At 44.1% G+C, this 19,171-nt stretch overlaps 1 long non-coding RNA gene across 1 annotated transcript in view; it reads right to left on the reverse strand.

Moving 5' to 3' along the window:
• Positions 1-5,221: 5,221 nt before the first annotated feature.
• The window catches only part of LOC103879725, a 70,014-nt gene continuing 56,064 nt past the window's right edge, over positions 5,222-19,171 (reverse strand). The window contains exon 6 of the long non-coding RNA XR_004180070.1: positions 5,222-5,942. This is a non-coding gene — a long non-coding RNA (uncharacterized LOC103879725). The remainder of the gene's footprint in view (positions 5,943-19,171) is intronic.

Raw genomic sequence — 19,171 nt, forward strand, 5'->3', positions numbered from 1 at the left:
AAAATTTAATAATTTTAAGGTGATATCTTTTAACTGTCACTTTTGCATCTCCAAACCTAGCACCTGCTGTTCTCTGCCAGATACACCATTTCCTACTCTCCACCTAGTGAACACTGACTTCTCCTTCCAGCCTCAGTTTAACAGCTGCCTCCTCCAGGAAACATTCTCTCCCTGCTCCAGGCAGAATCGGTCCAGTCTCTCCTTCCCACAGGTTCCTGGCACACTTTAAAAATATCACCGAGTCCCTAATACCTATGGTGTCCCACGCATCTGTTTCCTTTTCGCCCTTCTGCAGGACCCACGGACTCCTGGAGAGCCTACTCATGTCTACAGGCCCACGCCTGGCCTAGAACTGGCAATGTACTCAGCAGTTTTTTGTTTTTTGGGTTTTTTTCTTTGAGATGGAGTCCTGCTCTGTCACCCAGACTGGAGTGCAATGGCGTGATCTTGGCTCACTGCAACCTCCACCTCCCGGGTTCAAGCGATTCTCCTACCTCAGCCTCCTAAGTAGCTGGGACTACAGCCACGCACCACCACACCTGGCTAATGTTTTTGTATTTTTAGTAGAGACAGGTTTTCACATGTTAGCCAGGATGGTCTCAATCTCCTGACCTCGTGATCCACCAGCCTCGGCCTCCCAAAGTGCTGGGATTACAGGCATAAGCCACCACGCCCGGCCACTTTTCAGTTTTATATGAGGAAACTGAAGCACAGAGGTGTGAAACAAATGGCTGGAAACACTCACTGAGTCAGAGCTGGGAGGAGGAACCAGCCCTCTGGACCGCTAGACAGGCTCTGAGGCTTCTCTCAAGGGAAAGGGGCAGGGCAGGGAGGGTGTCACCGTCTCAATTCCAGGGCAGGCTTTGGCACAGCCAGGTGGGGCAGGTGGGGGCATCTCTATTAGGGCTGAGAAGGACTTAGATGAGGGACTGGCCCCACCACCAAACACAGAAGCAGTAGCATCGCCGATGGGGTCTGGGAACGCCATCTCATATCTGGACTATTGCTGTAGCTTCTAACTGGCCTCCCCGCTTGCCCCATGTCCCCGCCTCTACCCCTCCACCTGCCACATGGCAGCCACAATGACCTGGTGAAACTTGAGTCGAATCAGGTCCCTCCCTGCTCAAAACACTCACAGCCCATTTTATTCACCATTAAAGCCAAAGTCCTCTCAATGGCCTCCAAGGCCCCACATGCTTGAATCCAACCACAGCTTCTACATTTCTCCTCCTTGCTCATTCTGCTCCAGCCAGGCTGGTCCACTCAATAGACACCAAGCACAGTCCCATCTTGCACCGCTGCCCTTCCTTCTGCCTACAATGCCCTCCCGCAGACAGCCATGTGGCTCATTCACAGCTTTCAGATGGCTGCTCAAGTGCCCCTCCATGAGGCCTACCCTGACCACCCTATCTAAAAGAACAGCCCACGGTGCCCCACACAGAATGCCTTCACCTTACAAATAATACATCTATTTATTTATCTTTGTCTTCCCCACTGGACTAGAGGCTCCACAAAAGCAGGCAGTTTGCCTTTTGTTCCCTGATGCAGCCCCACATGTGAAATTGTACCCAGCATATAATGTGAGTTCAATAAATGCTAAGTTAATTAAACAGTTGTAAAGTCACAAAGAAATGAATTTCTAATGGTGGAATTTCAGGCAGCACATGCATTGTTGATGGACATGGCACAGTGTCAAGCACATGGTGGGTGCCTGAAACTATGGAGTGAGGGGCCTTCGTTGGCCTGCCTCCTCACTAGAAAAGCATGCTCTGTACGGCCACCATTCTGTTGTTGAATTGTTTGTTTGTTGGTTGATTTTCTGACTGTGTGTCTTGGGGGCACACCCTGCTTCCTCCACAGTGTAACGTTAGTGGAGATGCACACCATATACACCTTCCCTCTTTCCAATGGCCTCTCCTGACTTTAGGTCCCCGTCCCCAATTGTTTCTGGCCCAGCCACATGGAAAATTTAATTTCCAATTAATTAGCCCTGAATTTGGTGCCCCTTGTCAAGTTACAGGACTGCCCCTCTCCCAAGAGAGGGGTGCTCCCCGCCCACAGGTGGCCAACACTTGACACTGCCTCTGCCGGGAGGGAGACAAAAGCCCCCAGCCCTGCTATTGTCTCGGCTGGAGTTCACAGGCAGGCGGGCACAAAGGCCAGATGAATTCTTCATGACCCTCTGAAAGCAGGGTTCTTCCCTATCTTTGGCCACAGGTGAGCCCTTGAATCGGGGAGAAGGACATCTTCTCAAGCAACAAGTGTCCCACCCAACACGGATCCCAGCCTCCTTCCCCAGCCTGCTGCCCTGGTGCCGCCACCCCTGCAGTCCGCAGAAACCAGAAGCCCCGGGCCAGTTCAAGACAAGGGCGCCCGCACCGGCGCAACTCCCCTCCTTCCACGCCACAGCCCTGCTGCTGTGGCATGGCCCTGGCTCTCGGCGGGGCAGTCCCCTTCCCTGCTCCAGAAAGCGTCTCCAGGGCGAGATCTGCCCTGCTTGCCCTTGTTTTAATATAAGTGAAAGTCCTGGGGAGGAAGCTCTCCCCTGCCAGCGTCCACTCCATCCTCCAGGAGTCCCTCCCCGCGGGTCTCCGTCTTTCCTGCGGGTCCCGCTGTGCCGTGGCGCCCTCTGCTGGTGGATCCCATGCAGTGCGAGAGTGCTCACCGGGTCCTGGCGTCCTGAAAACCCATGTCCACTACCTTCAAGTCCCTTCCTCTCCCAAGAAGTCCTTAGAGGGAAGAGGAGGCAGTCCTCTGGCCAGGCCTCTTCTCCAGAGATAAGTAGAGGAGGGATGAAGAAAAAACGAGGCTGGGGGAGGGGCTGGGATTTGAGTTAATGAGCTATGTATTTTGCTTTCTCTATAATCCACGGTATTGGATGCAGCAGCCAATTTAACTTCGCCATGGGATAATTTGTCATGGGGTTGTTAGGCTGCAGAGGCTGGGGTGGGATGAGGGTGGGTGGGTAAGGCAGGGCCAGACAGAACCAGGGGCCATCCCAAGTGCTTCCTAGCAAACCTCCTGGGGTCGGGGGGTGCAGCATACTCTGTGCACCAGGGGACCAAGGAAAGGAGCGTGGAAAGTCAAGAATTCCTCAGGGGCAGAGCTAGGGTAGGACCAGAAAGGCGGGCAGGGAAGGACCCAACTCCAGCACAAAAGAGCCCTGCCGGGTGAAAGGGCGCCTCAGCTCTTCCCTGAGAACAGCAGTATGTCTGTGCAGCCTTCCAGAGCCTGGGACCCAGGGGCTTCCCACAGACTTGTTGGTTCTGTGTGACTCATGGATGGATGGCTGGATTGAATGACTAGATCCATGGATTCATGACTGAGCATCACTCAAATCTTCCACGCATCCTAGAATGTGACAGAACCAGGACATTCTGGCCTCATTTCTGTGTCCCTACTGTGTGCTTCCCTTAGAGTCAGAAATCAGGGAACCTCGAGTTGATGGTCCTTAGAAGGCAACTCATTTTACATAGAAATTGGGTGACCTTATATTCTGGTTTTCCCAGACAGCTGTCCCAGTTTCTGCCTTTGACCCAGGGCAATTAATAATTCCTTTCACTCACAAGATCATCCTGGTGTGGGCAATAAATATGGTCACCCCTCAGAAGAGGAAACTGAGGCTGGGATGCAGTCACTGCCCACAGCTAGCCTGTGGCCAATGCCCAAATCTCCTAACATACTCTGCTCTTCCTGCTAAGCTAAACCACTGCCAAACACCAAGGCCTGACGCTCAAGGCTACAGGATCAGACCCCACCTGTCCACTGGGACCTCCCTCTCCAGGAAGCCCTCCCTGACTAGGACAGCCTGCAGAGACCCATCCATATCTGAACTCTGCCATCAACACTTTCCATCCCAATCTGGTACACAGCACTAAACTCCTTTCTCCACCTTTCTCCACCAAAACGTGGCTCCACTTACAACGTGCCAGAGGGGAGCGTGGAAGAGGAGAATAGACAGGTAGCGGGAGCTGGAGGGCCAGGGTCTAGAATCAGTCACTGCACATTTGTCCCCTGGGCACCTGAAACATCAGTGGCCTGAAGGCCCAACTAGAAGGTGGGGAGCCTCACATCTGAATGCGAGTGGAATTAAAATGTTGATTTGGCCATTTGCCTCCCATTGTCCTGGTCAGAAAGGCAGACCAGGGCCTCTCTACCAAGAGCCTGGTAGATTTTCTGATGGCCTATGACCTTGATTTGATTCCATCCCACCTCTGTGGGCTGCAGACGCAGTCTCTGGCCCCTCTGTTGTCTGGCCAGCCCGCTTTTCTAACTGCAGTCCCTCTTGGGATGCAGCATTATGCACCAGTTGGGTAGTAGATTCTCTCTCCCCTCATATCCTCTCAGGAGGCATGAAATCTCCCTCCTCCACGGCCCCAGCCTTCCCATTTCTGAATGGACCACTCCACTCCCCCTGTCAGAGCTATCAGAACCCTGCCTCTTGCCGGCCAAATGGCCAGTCACTGTCCACTCCCTGGAATGTAGCACCACCTAGTGGCAGCCTGCAGCCTGACAGTGCCGCAAGTGAAATTTCAGCGCCGCGAGTCTTTGCTGATTATCAACCATACACAGGCATTATGCCAGGCCTTCACAGGTGGGCAGGAAAGCACAAAGACAAACAAGCAAAACCTTGAGATGTGCTCCCTGCACTGGAAAGCACTTGCCTTCCAGTGGGGAACTGAGCCTAACACGGTGCAAACAGAAGCAGTATAGCATGAGGCTTGTGGGTACGGACTTCTGAGTCAGATCATCTAAGGTTCAAATCCTAACTCTGGCACTTACTAGCTGTGCTACTCCATGTACATTATTTAACCTCTGTAAGCCCTAGATTTCTCTTTTGTAACATAGGATTAATAAAGATGCCTGTCTCAAAGGGATGTTGTAAAGAACTGAAGTATTAGAACATTCAGCAGAGTGCTTGGTAGAGGGTAAGTGACATTAAGATGGATGCTATTGTTGAAATGATAAAATGATTAATTCAGGCTTAGTCTTGTAAGAATTCAGGAAAAGGGTGGCCAGGCACAGTGGCTCACGCCTGTAATCCCAGCACTTTGGGAGGCCGAGAGGGGCGGATCGCGAGGTCAGGAGATAAAGACCATCCTGGTCAACATGGTGAAACCTGATCTCTACTAAAAATACAAAATTTAGCTGGGCATGGTGGCGGGTGCCTGTAATCCCAGCTACTTGGGAGGCTGAGGCAGGAGAATCGCTTGAACCTGGGAGGCGGAGGCTGCAGTGAACCAAGATCGTGCCACTGCATTCCAGTCTGGTGACAGAGAGATACTCTGTCACAAAAAAAAAGAATTCAGGAAAAGGTTAACCCCCCAACTATGAATTGGAATTATGACAAAGTAATGGAAGAAGTAAGAACTGAGTAGGGCTCTGCATAAAATGTAGGTTCTGTGACCAGGACCAAGGCCTCATCTGTAACTGGAGATAACACAAAGTGCTTAAAGGTAGGGACCTCAGGTAATTCTCCAGGTAACATCTTTCAGTGATAAACATGCACTGAGCACCTACAATGTGTCAGGCTTTGGAGATTCAGAGATGAAAAGATACAGTTGCTGATCTCAACATCACAATCTGGCTCATATCACAGACAGAAGAGGTGGTTGGCTTCTGATCCCCACCCCAATCCCTGCACCAAACCCAGAAGGTGAGGGTGAGGCCATCTGTGAGCACTGTGTCCTTGGCAGGCAGAACCTCCAGGATCTCAACCCCTAAAAAGGGCCAACTGTTCTGGGGAGATGAGATGGCAGATCATGATCAGGGTCACGGGCCCAATCACTCCTCTCAGGCTGCTCCTCTGCAAGGCCTCCTCCAGCCGTACTCCTTCCCTTCTGGCTCTGGTCCACCATCAGGAGTGTCCGGAATGTAAGGATCATGAGAGCAGGGAGCCAGCCCATCTTGTTCACCAGTGGGGCCAGTACAGCATTCAGTGCCTGGGATATAATAATGTCCAAAAATGTTTGCTGAATGGATAAATGAATTAATTAAAGTTTTAAGAAAGTAATTCATCGTGGGACCCTTCTTCTTATTCCTAGTAACAGCACACAGGGGGCCTTTCAAAACTATCCTAGTCCTCAGAATCTCCATCTAGAGACCAGAAAGTGAGGCACACTCAGGAGCTGCACTTCATCGTTAGTTCTGCCAACTGCATATTTTTAATATGTCCTACTAATTACTTAATCTGTGTTCTTTTTGTCTCCCAAGTTAGATGATAAGTTCCTTAATAGCAGGAACTTTCCTTTATTTGCTGAATTTACAGTTAATAGATTTGCCATCATGGATGTGGCATTCCTGGATTCCATGCTAAACTTATTTTTCAGATGCCTTCAGGCATGAAAATCTTGTGTCAGAAGAGAATCAAGTTGATTGTTCTTTGAATTAGAGTCCTTTCTGCTGATTTCCTGGCCTCCTAATAAAATCATGGGCCAAGTTAAGACTGCAAAAGACCTGGAAATTTTAGACTGATAAGCAGAAACTAACAACATAAAGTGAAAGACTGAATTTATGTTCAGAACATCAACAGTACAGGTGCAATGTGGTAGAGAAGACATTACTTTTCATGGGGAAAAGATCAGCATGTTTTATTGTTCAATAAAATGAAGACACAAATGTAGAATTTCAGGAAAAAAAAAAACAAAATAATATTTAAAATTCCTTATTATAAATTCAAGAACTGAGAGCTAAAATAACCCAAATTAGGAATTTAATGAATGTGTGTAACAACTGATTAGAAAAGGGTGAAAAAAAAATTAGTAAAAGATAACAATGGTCAAAAAATAAAATGAATTATGGAGAGATAAAGGAGATGAAAACACATAAGCATATAAGAGAAATAAGGAATACAATAAGAAAGTCAAACATACATGCAATTCTAATCTCAGAGAAAAAACAATGAAACAGAAGCAATCTTTGAAGGGAAAATGGTTGAGACTTGTTCAAACTCAATACAAGAATTAAAACCAGATGGTTAATTGGTAAAAAAAAAAAAAAAAAAAAAAAAAAAAAACATAAACATAAATAAAATAAGAAGCAGCTAAAAGGAAAAGGGAAATTATCTTTTATCTTTTAAAAACCTCCTAACAAAAAAATTGGAAGCCAGAGACTATTGGAAGATATCTCTAAGTACTGAAAGAAAATAACTGCTGATCTGGAATTCTATACCCAGCAAAAATATTCTTCAAGAATGAAAGTGAAATAAACATATATTCAAACGTAGAAAAACTAGAGAAACTCATCAAAGCAGACCAACACTAAGGACAATACTAAAAAGTGTTCTTTAGGCAGAAAGAAAATTATTCCAGGTAGAAACTCAGGAATGAAGAGCAATGAAAAATAACATATATAAACAAACATAAATTATATAAAACAAAAATAATGATGTTTATACTTAACAAATAGAAATGAAATAGATAACAACATATGTCAGAAGGAGAATACATTAAGTGTTCAAAGGTTCTTATATAAAAATGCCGAGCCGGGTGCAGTGGCTCACACCTGTGATCCTAGTACTTTGGGAGGCCGAAGCAGGTGGATTACCTGAGGTCAGGAGTTTGAGACCAGCCTGGCCAATGTGGCGAAACCCCATCTACTAAAAATACAAAAATCAGCCGGGCGTGGTAGCAGGCACCTGTAATCCCAGCTACTCGGGAGACTAAGGCAGGAGAATCGCTTGAACACAGGAGGCGGAGGTTGCAGTGAGCCAAGATCATGCCACTGCACTCTAGCCTGAGCGACAGAGCAAAACTCCATCTCAAAAAAGGAAAAAAAGAATTTCAAGGGTTTGTAAAGGGTTTCTTTTTGATTATTCAGTATAGTACAAATAAATACATACATCTGAGGAAACTACCTACGTTTTGGGGGGAAAGCATCTGAGAGGATTAAGATGAAGAGTGCCTGATTCCACCAGCTAGACTGAAAAATATATATATATATATTTATATACATACAAAATATGTATATTTTATATATTTTTTAACATATATAAATCCTGGGATTTATATACTCTGGGACTTATAAATCCTGGGATTTATATCCTGGGACTACAGGCACCGCCACCACGCCCAGATAATTTTTTGTATTTTTAGTAGAGACGGGTTTTCACCATGTTAACCAGGATTCTCTCGATCTCCTGACCTCGTGATCCACCCATCTCAGCCTCCCAAAGTGCTGGGATTACAGGTATGAGCCACCGCGCCCAGCCTGAAAAATATATTTTATTGGACATTTGGGTAGAGCATTTAGAAGGACCTTGCCTCAGTAGTGGGGAATAATTAGCCCTAAACTAAAAAATGTTCTAGTCCTGCCTAATAAATCTTAAAAGCAAGACCCAAAGAGTCAATCTGTTTCCAACTAGTTCACCTGCATCACAAAATAAAGAATATTTATAGACATGCAAACCATCCATCACATAAAATGTAAAATTCACATGTGTGATATCCAGTCAAAGATTACCAGGCATGCAAAGAAGCAGAAAAATGCAACCTCTAAAGATAAGAAAAGCCAATAAATTAAAACTAACCCCAAAATGCCATAGATGTTAAGACTAGCAAACAAGTCCACTAAAACGGTTATTATAACTATATTACAGATGTTCACACACTTTAATAGAGACATGGAAGATATTTTAAAAGAGCTAAATTGAACTTCCAGAGATTAAAACAATATCTGGTTTTCCAGAAATTAATACAATATCTGAGATGAAAAATGCACTGAATGGGATTAATGGCAGATTAGACTTTACAAAAGAAAGGATAAGTAAACTTGAAAATATGGCAATAGTAACTATCTGAAATGAAACATACAGAAAAAAAGAATCCAAAAGAAGTTGTAAGAAAATTAGTGAGATATGAGACAATTTCAAGCAATTTAATATTTATGAAATTGCATTTCCAAAGTAGGGAGGAGGGCAGAAAAAAATTGTTGTAGACATAATGGCCAAACTTTTTCAAATTTAATGAAAACCACAAACATACAGAACAAGAATTTCAGAAAGCTACAGCACAAGAAATATAAATAAAATCATATCAAGGCACATCATAATAGTATTATTCAAAACTAACGCCAAAGAAAATCTTAAAAATAGACAAGGTGGGGAAATGAACAAAGGAACAAATAAAGGATAACAGCTTGGCACAGTGGCTCATGCCTGTTATCCCAGCATTTGGGGAGGCTGAGGTGGGTGGATCCATTGAGCTCAGGAGTTCGAGACCAGCCTGGGCAACACAGTAAAACTCTGTCTCTATAAGAAATGCAAAGATTAGTTGTGCATGATGGCACATGCCTATAGTTCCAGCTACTTGGGAGGCTGAAGTTGGAGGATAACCTGAGCCTGGGGACGTTGAGGCTGCAGTGAACTATGATTACACCACTGCACTCCAGCCTGGACAACAGAGTAAGACCCTCTCTCAAAAAAAATAAAATAAATAGAAATAAATAAACAAATGAAGAATAACAGAAGATTTCTCACTGAAAACAATGGAAATGAGAAGATAGTACCCACAATACTTTAAAAATACTTTTAAAAAATGTGTTAACCTATAATTCTATACCCAGCAAAAATACCTCACAAAAAATTGACCTATTTGACATTTATAGAACATTCCACCTAACAACAACAGAATAAACATTTTTTTCAAATGCCCATGACCATATTCTGGGCCATAAAATATGTGTAATAAATTTCAAAGGATATAAGTCATAGGGTGTATGTTCTCTGACAACAAAAGAATTTAGTTATCAAGGACAGAAATATCTCTGAAATATCCACAAGAAGCCCATTTCTAAACAAATGTGATTCAAATAAGAAATCTAAAAGGAAATTTGAACGGAATCAAAGTGAAAATAATATATATCAAAAGTTTTAATACACAGTTAACGCAGTACCTAGAAGGAAATTTATAATACTAACTGCGTATTTAAGAGAACACTCTCAAATAAATGACTTCAGCTTTCATATTAAGAAACTAGAAAAAGAAGATGAAAGTAAGCCTAGAGTGAGCAGAAGGAAAAACAGAGATCAGAACAGAAACAGAAAAAAAAAAATAGAGAAAGTTAATTAAACAAAAAGCAGGTTCTATGGGAAAAACAACAAAGTTAATAAACCTCTAGCTAAGCTGATCAAGAAAAAAAGAAGGAAAACACACATTAACATTATCAGAAATAAGAGAGGTGACATTACTATAGATTCTGCAGATATTAAAAGGATAACAAAGAAATGTTATTAGCAACTTTATGCCAATAAATTTGACAACTTACATGAAATGTATAAATTCCTTGAAAGATATAATTCCCAAAGCTCACTCAAAAAGAAATAGCCTGAATATCTACTAAAGAATTAAATATGCTTAACTCTCCCTTCTCCCACAAAAAACAACCTCCAAACCCAGAGAGTTTCACTGGTGAATTCTACCAATAATTTTTATTTAAGAAAAAAAATAGTATTAATTGTAGCCAATTGAAAGTTAAAGAAAAAAGGATACTTTCAAACTTCTTCTATGAAGTCATTTCCCTGATACCAAAACCAGACAAGAAAAAAAAAAAATAAAACTACAGAGATAGGGAAACTACAAACTGATATCCTTCCTGAACATACATGTAAAAATTCTAAACAAAAAATTGGCAAATCAAGCAATATATATTATAAAAGATAATACTTAATAACCAAGTGGGGTTTACATAAGGAAACCAAGGTTGGCTTAGCATTCAATAATCAATGTAACTCACCAAACTGAAAAAGAAAAATCATTTAATCATCTCAATAGTCACAGGAAAAACATTTGACAAAACTCAACATCCATTCCCACTTTAAAAAAAAGAACCTCAGAAAACTATGAAATTAATGAAACTTCTTCAATAAAAAGCATCTACAAAAACTTACTGCTGGAAGTCCTAGCCAGAGCAGTCAGGCAAGAGAAAGAAATAAATGGCATCCAAACAGAAAAAGAAGTCAAACTTATGTCTCTTCACTGGCAATATAATTCTATGCCTAGGCAACCCTGAAGACTCTACCAGAAGGCTCCTAGAACTGAAAAACAACTTCAGTAAAGTTTCAGGATACAAAATCAATGTACAAAAATCAGTAGCATTTCTGTATATCATTAATGTTCCAGCTGAGAGCCAAATCAAGAAGGCAACCCCATTTTCTTTTTTTCTTTTTTTCTTTTTTTTTTTTTTATTATTATACTTTAAGTTCTAGGGTACATGTGCATAACGTGCAGGTTTGTTACATATGTATACTTGTGCCATGTTGGCATGCTGCACCCATCAACTCGTCAGCACCCATCAACTCGTCATTTACATCAGGTATAACTCCCAATGCAATCCCTCCCCCCTCCCCCCTCCCCATGATAGGCCCCGGTGTATGATGTTCCCCTTCCCGAGTCCAAGTGATCTCATTGTTCAGTTCCCACCTATGAGTGAGAACATGCGGTGTTTGGTTTTCTGTTCTTGCAATAGTTTGCTGAGAATGATGGTTTCCAGCTGCATCCATGTCCCTACAAAGTACACGAACTCATCCTTTTTTATGGCTGCATAGTATTCCATGGTGTATATGTGCCACATTTTCTTAATCTAGTCTGTCACTGATGGACATTTGGGTTGATTCCAAGTCTTTGCTATTGTGAATAGTGCCGCAGTAAACATATGTGTGCATGTGTCTTTATAGCAGCATGATTTATAATCCTTTGGGTATATACCCAGTAATGGGATGGCTGGGTCATATGGTACTTCTAGTTCTAGATCCTTGAGGAATCGCCACACTGTTTTCCATAATGGGCAACCCCATTTTCAATAGCTGCAAAAAACAAAACAAAACAAAACCAAAAAAACCCTAGAAATATCTCAAACCAAGGAAGTCAAAGATCTCTACAAAGAGAACTACAAAACACTGCTGAAAGAAATAACAGATGACACCAACAAATAAAAAAATTCTATGCTCATGGATTGGAAGAATTAATATTGTTAAAATGGCCATACTACATATAGCAATCTACAGATTCAACGTTATTCCTACCAAACTACCAACATCATTTTTCACATAATTAGAAAAAGCTATTTTAAAATTAATATGGAACTGAAAAAGCGCCCAAATAGCCAAAGTAATCCTAAGCAAAAAGAACAAAGCTGGAGGCATCACATTACCCAACTTCAAACTATACAATAAGGCTTCAGTAACCAAAACAGCATGGTACTGGTGCAGAAACAGACATATAGACCAATGAAACAGAATAGAAATCCAGAAATAAAGCCACACACCTATAGACATCTGATCTTCAACAAAGTTAACAGCAATAAGCAATGAGAAAAGGGCTCCCTATTCAACAAATGGTGCTGGGATAGCTGGCTAGCCGTATGCAGAAAAAAACTGGACCCCTACCTTTCACCACATACAAAAATTAACTCAAGATGGATTAAAGATTTAAATGTAAAACCTCAAACTATAAGAATCCTAGAAGAAAACCTAGGAAAAAAAACCTAGGAAACACATATACCATCAAAATATTATTCTAAAGAAAGGAGTATAGATAAATATACTGTGATTTGGTTGTAAAATAGAATATTGACCAGCGGTGAAATCAAACATAGCTACACTTACCAGAATGGATCAAATCAGTCACAGAAGAATGTATACAATATGATGCCACCTAAATACATTTCAAAAACATTCAAAACTAAATAATGTATTGTTTTTGATAGATACACATGTGATAAGTTTTTAATAAAAGGACACAGTAAACATACAATTTAGGATGCTGGAGCCTCCGGAGGTGGCAGAGGGATTTGGAAGAGATAACATGGGAGTTTTCAAGGTTATTACAATGGAAATTTAGTAATTATTTTGAACTAAATAATAAAAACATACAATACATATAAAAACAATTTATTAAGCTTGATGCACAGTAGATATATATTCATTTTATTTTTATCTTTTATATCTTTTACATGTGCACGTGTGTAACATTCTTTAAAATGTATTTAAAATTCAATAACTCTTTAAAATTTACTGAAAGCCTGATAGTATATCCTTTTTTTGACCCAGAGAAAAAGTACAATGAATGGAGCCATGAAAAGAAAGGCCTTTCCTCCAGGATCGCCATGAACTTCACACAAACTCACAGCATCCTGCACAGACAGCTCAACCAAGACACAGAACTCACGACCACTGCAGCCAGGAGACCCACTCATGCTGGGACTCGAGGGAGGACCAAGGAATCCTTGCTCCTTTTTGTCTTTCTGGGGAACCTGGTAGCTGTCTGTCCTCCTCTGAACATCTCAGAATATTTGTCCAGGTTAGAAATTTCCCTACAATTCTGTCTCTGACCAGGATACTATGTGATAGGGTCTGTTTCTCATTCAACACATTTTTGTGCGCACCTATCATGTGCCAGGCTGTGGGCTAACTGCTTGGGTTACCATAGTGAAATGTGACAAACGGGGTCTTACCCTTAGATGCCCAGAGCCTAAGAGGGCTACCGACAAGTAAATGGGAAAATACAATGGAGAGTGTCAAATGCAATGAGCATGTGAGTTCCATGTACCAGGGAGGAAGATGGGGGAAGGTTCCCAAACTCAGAGTGACCATTAGGGATGCTCGCCAGAGGAAGGGGCAACTAAGCTGGGAAGACAAAGGGCTCTGTAATACCATCCTCCCAGCTTCAACCTGACTTACATTCAGTAACATGTCATGGACCTGTCACTCGATGATCAAGCCTTCCATGGCTTCTATTGTATATTCAGCCTCCAACACCCACTGGGATGCTGAGCCCCATTGCTTTACATTCTGCTGTGGGAATTGGGGCCTTTCTTTTTGTTATCCCAAAGCAGCTGCCTTCCAGCCTCAGGCAGGATGGTACAGGGAGCACCCCTATTGAGGAGGTGGCCTCAGCTTCCTGCCCTGCTCTGCCCTAGGCCCAAGGCAGTTGGTCTCATCCTATGGGTCCACTGCACATGGAGGGTGGAAGGAACTGGAAAGCAGGACTCTCACCATTCCCCCTGGACTCCACCCACCAGAAGCATGCTGAGCTAAATGCAGGCTCTTAACCCCAGGCAGCCCAAGCTGGGGTGTCAAAGGAGGAGGCAGGGAGGCTGGGGAAGGTGGGAGTGTTTATCTGCAGTGGCACTTCCAGTGGAAAGACTGGATCCAAATCCGTCTAGCTGTGTAGTCTTAGGCAAATCACATCACCTAGTTGGGCCTAACTGTCCTTATCTGTGAATTGGACTTAGACAGGACCTGCCTCTCCAGATGGAAGTAGGGTGAAGGAGTTGATTTGAGGGAAGCCTTCTGAGATGTACAAAGCTCTGCCTTTATTCTCAAGTCTGGCCAGGATACCTTAGCTCTTCTAACCCCAGTTAAGGCAGAATTTCCTCCCCCCAACCCAAGGTCACTCTTGCCACACCCTCTACTCAGACCAGACCAGGGCTAACTTGGTTCCTGACTCTCAACTCCCACGCAGCCTCCTGAGGGGGCTCAGAAGCCAAGTGCAGAGTGAACGAGGAGGACGGATGTGACCTGCCAGGGTTTCCCTTCCAGATTTGGACCAGAACCATTCTCCATCTCTTGGCAGCGAAGGCAGCTGCACCCAGATTCCAAAAACTCCTTCCAGAGCCTTTCCTAGGGCTTGTCCAGACAAAAAGTCAGCCCTGTTTTCCAATTGCCCAAAGGTGCTATGCACCCCACCACCAGCAGGTGGCGCCTAGGAATTGGCCACCGCCTGCGTCTCCACTCCGTGGCTCCCAACAAAACTCTTACCTCCTAAGTGCAGAGGCTGAAGCAGGAAGGACCTCGACGGAGATCATCCAAGCCAGCCTCCTTAAAGTTTTGAAACTCACAGGCTCCTTTGAGAAACCGATGAAAACTACTGACCCTCTCCCTGGAAGAATGCCCCAGCACATCCGCTCACTATAGTCACACAGATTCAGAACACCCTTGGACCCCCTAGACACACCGCCCAAGGACGCCCTAGGACTCCTTGTAATCCCGCCCAGGAAGCCTGCCCCATCAGCTATCCCCTCAAGGTCTAGAGAATAAATCAGGCCCAGCACCTCCGCTCCCTGCGGGCAGCCCACGCCTGTGTTTATCCTGGTGATACCAGTCAACAGCTTCAGCAAAGGAGGCAGAAAGAAAGTCAAGGTCATCTTGTGGGAAGACAGGGGTTTATAAAAGTTGTTGGGGGTGGGTACTTCGCGACTTGGAGGATTATGAACTGACTGATTGTCTAGGAGCCTCAAGCCTGGAATTTAAAAAAAAAAAAAAAAAAATCATGCTGGGGGCAGTGGCTCACGCCTATAATCCCAGCACTTTGGTAGGCCAAGGCAGGAGGATCACTTGAGGTCAGGAGTTCGAGACCAGCCTGGCCAACCCCATCTCTACTAAAAATACAAAAATTAGACTGGCATGGTGGCGTGTGCCTGTACTTCCAGCACCTCGGGAGGCTGAGGCAGGAGAATTGCTTGAACCCAGGAGGCAGAGGCTGCAGTGAGCCGAGATTGCACCACTGCACTCCAGCCTGGGCAACAGGGTGAAACCCTGTCTTAAAAAAAAAAAGAAAGAAAGAAAAAGAAAAAGAAAGAAAAGAAAGAAATCAATAACTAATGCTCTTTTTCTCAAAAGGAATCATGGCCCTACTACATCAGGGTGGGAGGGTGGCATGGGAGAGGGAGGGAGCAGGGGGAGGCACGACTTAGGACGCAGGAGAGACTGCCCCCTTCTCTGTGCCCTGTGGGCTGCTCTGGAGGTCTCAGGGAACCCATGCACTTCACACAACAGGTCACAAGGCATTGATTTCTGGGGTGGCTGAATTACTCCTAACAAGACTGTAAACTAACAGTCCAGGAGAAGAAATAAAGGGCACAAATTAAATGCTGAGAGAGTCATGGACTGACAGAAATGAAGGAGGACCAGCAGAAACAGAGGTCTTCAGTTACCTTGCCCACGTTCTCCCTGAACCTTCCATGTCAGGCAGCCTGGTCCAGGCCTGGGCTCGTCAGCTGTTGTGCCCTGAATGCTGCTGTGGGACAGGCTCTAGGGGGATTCGGGGTGTGCTGATGAAGATCGCATCCTTGTCCTTCAAGAGCTCCCAACTAAGCAGTCAAGCCAGACACTACGTAAATAACTGCCATGTGAGCCGCACTGAGGAAAGGAGCTATTCCACCTGGAGTGGTCAGTGAAGTCATCACAGAGGGATGGGACATGGGGAAATGGGGTCCCCAAGGTTGGTAGGTGAGATGACATAAGCAGTGGCACAGAAGGCAGCAGGCACGAGCTGGAGGCAGCAACACAGCACGTGGGCCACTTCCACATCACCCTCACCCTAGGGTATCTTCCTGCCATCAAACTTCAATTTCATTGCGATCCACATCTTCCATTCTACCCACTTCCCCCAGCCACCAATATTTCTCACAAACGTGGAAGCCCTCTATTCTAGAACACCAGAGGAGAAGGGAGCACTCCCACATTACACTCATTCCATAAATGCTTTATGTGCATTTCCCATGTGCCAGGCACTATTCAATGCCCTGTCTGAGGCTCAAGAGACACAGCAGTGAAAAGGAAAAAAATGCCTTGCCCTCATTTGTCCTGGCAAAGAGCTTCACAGGGTTAGATCTCTGTGCCCAAACCCCTCCCAGGCTCCCACTCTCCTCATTTTTTTATCTTCCACTGTATCTCTTGGAAATGGACCCAGAGACCCAAGAGTGGTTCTGCTAACACAGAAGACGATGGGGCTGTCAGCCTCTCTAGGTCTCTAACCGTTTGGTTAATGCCACTGATAAAGGTAGGAACTAGGTCTTGTTTTAAATATTGATCATAAATATTCCGAACTCCAAATACTAAAGCCACGAAGGTTCTTATTTTCACTGTAAGTAACAAAACCCCAACTCAAACTAGCTTCAGCACAAGTGAAAATTGTTTATAAGAAACTAAGTGCAGTCACTTTGGGAGGCCAAGGTGGGCGGATCACCTGAGGTCGGGAGTTCAAGACCATCCTGACCAATGGTAAAACCCCATCTCTATTAAAAATACAAACAATTAGCCAGGTGTGGTTGTGGGCGCCTGTAATCCCAGCTACTTGGGAGACAGGCAGGATAATCACTTCAACCTGGGAGGCTGTGGTTGCACAGTGAGCTGAGATCCCACCACTGCACTCCAGCCTGGGTGAGACAAAGCAATACTCTGTGTCAAAACGGAAAACAAACAAACAAAAAACAAAAACAACTTAAGTGTAAGGATGAACTGGGGCTCAGAAACAACTGGAACTGGGGTCCACTGTCCCTGCATCGTTCACGCTCTACACGGCTCCGTTCCTTCAGTCTTTCTCTGTCTTTAGACGCCTTCTCCAGGACATGTGGAAAAAAATGTGAATAAGGCGAACATCTCTCTTAGTCCCCACTCCGAAGTCCAGGAAAGAGACAGATGGGTCCAACCTGGGCCAAGTTGCTCACCCCTGGGTCTATCAGTTGTCAACTGAGATAACGATGAGACAACAGTTCCTAACACAGCCTTATGGATGGAGTTGAGGAGAAATAATTCTGTGCAGATGATGTTCAATATGGGCTCTTGGTGATCTAGTCCGACCTCTCCATTTTCAGGGGAAATGGAGGTACAAATAGGGATGACGCCTTGTCCAGTGAATTAATAACTAAACTCAAGGAATTCTGGAGTGCTTTGCAGGATCATCCATCAATCAGATTTCCAATGAACTGAGTGGATGCATGCTCAACTCACACTCATAAATGGCAAATCATTCGTATGATACACTTACATGGGATGATTTAACTTACACGAGGATGACTTTCCTTTTCCCAAAGCCACAGACTGATGCTGCCTCAACCTTGCACAGCCAGAGAATGAGGAGTTCTTGGTGAAGACATTCTCGGGATAAGCCAAGATTCCCATGAAACGTCTAAATGGTTGCCATTTAAACTTCTCCTGACTGAACCTCTTTCTAAGTTAATTGTACACAGCTCTGTCTTTTTTAAGAGCAGGCACTCAACAGAGTTAAGGCTTTTCTCAACATTTCAGGGTCGTTCATGTATTCCTTGGTTGTTCACTAGATGACAGGCACTGTTCTAGCAAGAATAACAACAGTGGCCAAGACAGACATGGTCACTGTCTTACAAGTGAGGAAAATCACTCTAATAAATATACCCATAATTCGTCATAGTTGGGACACAGGCAAGAAGGAATATAACATTATGACACTCTGGAGGTATATAAGAGGGGATCTGAAAGAGAGAAAAGGAGACAAGAAAGGTTTATTTGAGGAAGCGATGTTAGGTTAAGACTAGAGGAGGGTAGGAGGAAGTCAGTGGAGAAGATGGAAAGGAACAGAGCTTCAGGCAGAGAGAACAGCCATTGTGAAGGTGGGAGGTAGGCAAGAAGAGATGTGGCTAAGGGAAGCCAGTATGGCTGGAGCAGGGCCACGTGAACAGTGGCCATTGGTTTGGACTGAATGCACAGGTCCCCTCAAGGCTACTGCAGGGGTCAGGCACCGATGGGCAGATCTGCCTGTCAAACTCAAGACAGACACCAGCTACTCATAGAATGCTCTGCAGTGTGGGTGCTTAGGGATGGCTCACCTGGGTTGAGTGCCATATTCTGTCAGGTTCCTGCTTTTCAGAGCTGCCACACAACTACAGGATGATAAACTTGGAAAGCTCCAAAGAAATCATCTAGAGCAGGAGTTATGATCCTGGTTGCACCATAGAATCACTTGGGACGCTTAGAAAAATACCTGTACTCAGACCCTACCCCAGATCAATTAAATATCCAGACAAGGGATTATGGTGTGGGTGTTTTGTAAAGCTCCTAGGTGATTCTAATAAGTAGACAGGGTCGAGAATCGCTATCCTAGTGCAATCCTCCTTTTTTCACAAATTAAAGAACAGAAGCCCCTCTACACAATTATTAATTTTAGAAATGTGCCCATGTTCACATTATACACAATAGAGAGTGAAGAAGGAATAGAAGTCATAGAAATCTCATGTTTAAAATATGGTAATACTAAGGGGAACGTGGAGCCCACTCCCTCTTGCTTCATTCAAAAAAGCAGTGTTAAAAAGGCTTATTTATGAGTTTTATTATAGGAAGAAAACAGTATTATGGACAGCCACATGCAAGAGAATAAAGTTGGACCCCCTTCCTTACACCACACACAAAAATTAACTC

Source organism: Papio anubis, chromosome 19 (genome assembly GCF_008728515.1).
Source record: "Papio anubis isolate 15944 chromosome 19, Panubis1.0, whole genome shotgun sequence".
Classification (NCBI taxonomy): Eukaryota; Metazoa; Chordata; class Mammalia; order Primates; family Cercopithecidae; genus Papio; species Papio anubis.